Source organism: Myotis davidii, unplaced genomic scaffold (assembly GCF_000327345.1).
Source record: "Myotis davidii unplaced genomic scaffold, ASM32734v1 scaffold789, whole genome shotgun sequence".
In the NCBI taxonomy this organism is placed as follows: Eukaryota; Metazoa; Chordata; class Mammalia; order Chiroptera; family Vespertilionidae; genus Myotis; species Myotis davidii.
In genome coordinates, this window is record NW_006300234.1 from 17,339 (window position 1) to 22,827 (window position 5,489).

The window sequence follows — 5,489 nt, forward strand, 5'->3', positions numbered from 1 at the left end:
GATCTGTGCTGGATCTCTAGGGTGGTGCTAATCTAGCATTTGCCTGAGGCTATCCGGCAAATGGCTCTGCACAGGGCTTGGGCGGGGCGGGGCCCTGGGGATCTACAGGGCGGGGCGGAGCGAGCAGTTATGTCTGCTCTCAGTCCCGTCCCTGGGGGCTCTGCCTCACAGAATCCCAGCAACTGCTGCAAACCTCGGAGAGAAAGCTGCCCTCGAGTTCCGACCTAGGCCAGAGAGTCCCGCTTCTCCCATTTGAGTCTGGGTCCTCACAGACTCGCCCGGATCTGGAGCTCAGAGTCTGAAGCTCCCTCCCGATTGTAAATAACAACCGCGCCCTCCGTGCCGCCAGCCCGCTCCGCGTGCAAACACCTGAGAATTTCACTGAAGCACTGCGCCTCCTCTGAGTCTGGGTATGATATCCTCTTTACTCCTAGTTGTAGAATTTCCACTCAGCCAGCCCTCCTGTGGTTCTGGATGATGACCGTTCCGTCTTTTAGGTGTAATTTGAATTGGTTGTTCGAGGCAGCAATCTCTGGCGTTAACCTATGCCGCCATCTTGGTTTCTCTGTTGTCTATATTCTTTTTTAAATGTCCTGTTCTTCCACTATTAAAGCACCTTTTATTCCCTGCTGTTACAGCAGCAGCTAGTAAGTTTGCTTGAAAAGTGCCTGATCCTACATTCTGACATGCTCAAATCATTTCTGTAATGGTACAATTTTTTTCTCAGAGGTATCAGGCATTTCTTACAATCAGCATTGGCATTCTCATAAGCTAATTGCTGAATTAAAATGTCTCCTGCTGTTTCATGCTGAATCTGTCATCTCATTGCTCATGTGAAGTGAGCCACAAAGTCAAAAAATGACTCTGCAGGCCCCTGCATACATTTACTAAAAGCTCCCTCAGGGTCCCCTTTTTCTGGTAAAGCCCACCAAGCTCTTCTTCCACAAAGTCTAATTTGCTCATAAGCCTGTTGCGCAAAATTTAGCTGATTTTTCACGTCACTGTATTGTCCCAGCCCTGCTAACATTTCATAAGTTATTTGATTATTCAGCCTGTAGTTTGTGTGGGCTTGCTCCTGACATTTCTCCAAAAATTCTCCCTTCCATAGTAAATAATCTCCTTCATCTAGAGTTTCGCAAGCCAGAGAATACCAATCATAAGCAGCTAAAAATGCTTCAGGAATGTTAGTCATAATTTCTCTGGTAAAAGGAGCAGTAGGACCATTTTGGACTATGCTCTCATGCAGGCCTTTATCATTTTAAAGTCAAATTTTTCATGCTGTCTTATATGATTCGGGAGCTGTGGGTCAGCTACCGTGTAATAGGAAAAGCAAGTCTTCCTCCACCATCATGCCCTTTAATCCTTCTCAGATAGCTCTTTGCACAGGCGATTCTATTAATAGCGAATTAAATATTTCAGGATTAGGATATGGAGGTGGAGGAGGCCTTGAAGGCCATTCCTCCAATTTTCCCTTTTGCTCCTCTTTAGGAGTGGAGGGTGCAAGGTGAGGAGGTTTATTCTCTTTTGACTCTTTGAAAGGCTCCAGCAAGTGTAATACCATGTTCCACAAGGAAAAACAATTTGGAGGCAAATTTTTCCCCTGCTGCTGAGCTTTTTTTCAAGTTCTGACCCACTCTTCCCAACATGCACTATCTAATGTACCTTTTCAGGAAACCAAGGATTACGTTCTATAATAACATGCAAAAAAATGTAAGAGAATACCTTCTGACACTTTAATTCCTTTATCCTTGAGCATGCAAGCCAAAAGTCTACAATAAAGTTTCTCCCCTTTTAACGAATTCTGCCCCATTAGGCTGGCTAAAAAAGATGTTCCCACCCTACTTACAGATTGCAATTTCTGCAGCTGGCTGTGGGCTTTGCACTCGGCGAATTTCCCCACCTATCCTGTGAATTCTTCCCCACCTATCCAGTGAACTTCTTCCCCACCTTGCCGGTGAAACTTTGCTTTTTGCTCTAGGTGAATCTTCTTCTCCAGATATCCCTCATCAAGGTGCCAGATGTGAGATGCCATGTCCCGTGTAGCTTAGGGTTCGAGATCTGGAGAAAGGCCGTGGGCAAATGACGAGACGAGACAAGAAATAATAATTTGGAAACTTGGGGGGGCAGGCGGAGAGTCCAACGCTAGGGGAAGGACTTCGCTTGTGCCCAGACCTTGCCAACCTTTTACTCAATTTTAGATACACATATTGCCCTTGGTCAGGCAGGCAATTCCGGTAACAGACAGACTGTCTTAAAGGTCAGTAAATATGAGTAAAGATTTACTTTGAGACTATTTGGTCAGGAAATTGCTTGAGCCACCATTGTCTCATCTAAACAATTAGTGCATAGCTTTGGCCCTTGCTAGAGCTCAAGGTTCACCAGCATTCTGGGCTCCTTGTTTACACTTTTCTGATAGTGAAAACAATGGGTAGCTTCCAACATATGTTGACTCTTAATGGGGACAATTACTTTATGTTTATTTCTGTATTTTCCCATGTAGCTTTGAAGTGGCTTCCAAGAAACCTTTGCAGTGAAATGATAAATGAAAAATAGAAAATCATAAATGGGGGGTTAGGGGGACAGAGAAAAATACAAGCATGTCATCCTTAGGGTTAGCATTGTGATTGTGATTAAAATTTCACTATAGGTTTCCTGATAGGGAGATCAGAAAAGGGACACTCAATCTGTAATATAATTTTTAAAATATTTTTATTAACTTCAGAGAGGAAGGGAGAGAGATAGAAACATCAATGATGAGAGAGAAACATGGATAGGCTGCTTCTTGATTGCCACCTACTAGGGATCAAGTCTATAACTTGGGCATGTGTCTTGACCAGGAATCAAACTGTGACCTCCTGGTTCATGGGTTGACACTCAACCATTGAGCCACACTGACAAGACTGTAATGTAATTTTTATAACAAAAGGGGAAACATAACAGTACCTCAAAAAATAATACTTTTATTTTGACTCAATTTTTAAACAAATTTCTCAGGTATGGTTTTACTTTCAAATGTTTTTTATAAGAACCTGCAAGTGAAATCTGAAGGCAGAACATTAAAATGTAATATTGTAGAGCTTTTTTGCTGAGGGGCATTTCAGGTTGGTCTACCTAATAGACTTCTACTTGATGCCACTTGATCCAAAGATAAAGTTAAAATATTGAAGGAGTATTGAGTGCATTCTAGGAATCTTTCTGCAAGCAGCTTGTTCAAAGTGCTGCTGATATGGACATGAAGAGTTGGTGTTCTGTGTTGTTGGCTGAAAGCTGATCCATAGGGTTAAGGAACCATAGGAGAGAGCTTAAGAAAGCTTAACTAAGTGCTTACTTGGATAGAAGGGCAGTTCACCCTCACATGGTGCATGGACGACATCCAACCAACTGAGCCACACAGGCCAGGGCTGGCTTGGAATAGTTTTAAAGCAAGAGTTACCAGTCTTCTATGAGGTCAGGGGACTGTTTTTTTGGTACTCCTGTGGATTATTTGTTTCAGAGTATCAGGGCTTCCTGGAGCACCAGCCTGAATAAGTTTGTAATACAGTGCACTCCTAAATTAGAAAATAAATCAATTTGTTCTGTGAGTTAATTAATAGAGACACTTAGATTTCAGAGATATGCATTCATCTCCCAAAAATTTATTGAGCATCTGTTCTTAGCCAGATTATTCTAGCCCTAGGGATACAGCAGTGGGAAACAAACCAAAACCTAACAAACAAAAAGGATGAAAAATTCCTGCCTTCATGAATCACGTATTACTGAAGAAAGACAGACAAGAAATAACATATATAATATGTCCAACGATAAGTGTTTAGAGGTAAACAAAGGAGGGGAAGTGGGTAGGGGAGAGCATGTTATAATTTACAAGAGGGTAGCCAGGGAAGTCCTTCCTATGAAGGTGACATTGGAGCAGGGAGCTAAAGAGCGAATTAGCAGTGTGAATATCTGGGGGAATGCTTTCCAAGCAAAGGGAACAGCAGGTGCAAAGGCCCTGACATACCATAGAAACAGGTGGAAAGCCAGGGTGAGTGGAACAGAGTGAGTAAGCAGGTGGGGAAGTCATAGAAGAAGCAGAACCAGATCCTGTCTGCTCTGAATGCTTCTTCTGTGAGAAATGGGAAGATAGATTTAAATTGAGTTTACTGATCTTAGTTTTCACTTTAAAAGGATCACCTGGGTGTTATATTAATATTAAACTGTAGAAAAGGGGCAAGGTAGAAGGTTTCTACCTCAGACATTTCTTCCCTCAGTAGTTATCAGTTAGCTTTGAGACCACTTTCGTGCTGTGTTCCTTGCCACTTAAGTTAGCTCAGATGGCTGAACCTCCTAAGGATGTTAATGCTACCACCCTCAGCAGAGCATGTACTTCAAGTTGTTTTCTCTAGTGGCTGTCACCATTATGCTGATTCACTCACCCATGCTCTTTCACCCTGCTTTCTGTCTAATAGGACACACTGTAAGACAGTAGGACAAGTCTGTGAGACAGTAGGACAAGTCCCAAGTATTTATTTATGGCCTTGCAACAGTTAGCTGGTGCAAAAAGAATAGAACCTATTACTTTGGCCTCACTAGCAAAGTGCTTTAAATTGTTATTAGCAAATTAGTGCTAGCATACCAGAGACTACCAATTAAATATCAGAGGCAATACCCTGAAGAATCTGGAACAATGTATTCTAATATAAAGTCTATACATATTCTTCCCTGAAAACTAGGCAAACCACTTGAGCTCTTTCAAATGACTGATACCTACCCCCACTGATTACTAATACTTGCATGTATTATTTTTATAGTAACCCTGCATGTTAGGTTTTCTTAGTCCCATTTCACAGATGAGACAACTGAAGCTCAGAGTTCAGTACCTTACACATGTCACACGAGTGATGCCAGGGATTTGCACCCCTGGCTCTCTTTGCCAGGCCCAGTTGCTCCGCCCTCTGGAAGGGAGGGACCCCTCCTGCTTTTTTATCTTGATACCCCTCATAATGCATTGTTTGAAGAACTGAACCTTTCAATATGTAATGAAAATACCTAGTGGTATATGCCACAGCAGTGGTACCTCATAGTAAACTCAGAGATATTGAAATAAGGCCCTACTAACAATAAACACTTGCATTTCATAGTGATTTACTTTAAAAGTGTTAATTAGAGAAGATTTTATGTTTTCCTTCAAAAATATTCTAGGAAAGGAGTACTGCACTGAGGGTAACACAGAGGCTCATGGGAGAAAAATAAGGATCTTTATAGAAAAAAGTACTGACATACAATACCCATATGTGACTGCCCAAAATAAAGCAAAGGTCATTTTCTGCAATTTGGTAATGATGGAATGAATAGCCAGTCGAGGTCATTGGAGTATAATACTTGCCTACTTTTTTACAGTGGCTTTTAGGATGACCCCTATTTCCAAATAATTAGGAAAACCACATTTTGAATTAACTGCATGAGCAGAGATGTGCTCTTAAGATAATTGAGGTAGGGTTATATATATATAT

At 41.8% G+C, this 5,489-nt stretch overlaps 1 protein-coding gene across 1 annotated transcript in view; it reads left to right on the forward strand.

Moving 5' to 3' along the window:
* LOC102753282 (mothers against decapentaplegic homolog 9) overlaps positions 1-5,489 on the forward strand; it is a 38,697-nt gene that overhangs the window by 11,085 nt on the left and 22,123 nt on the right. The window lies entirely within an intron of this gene.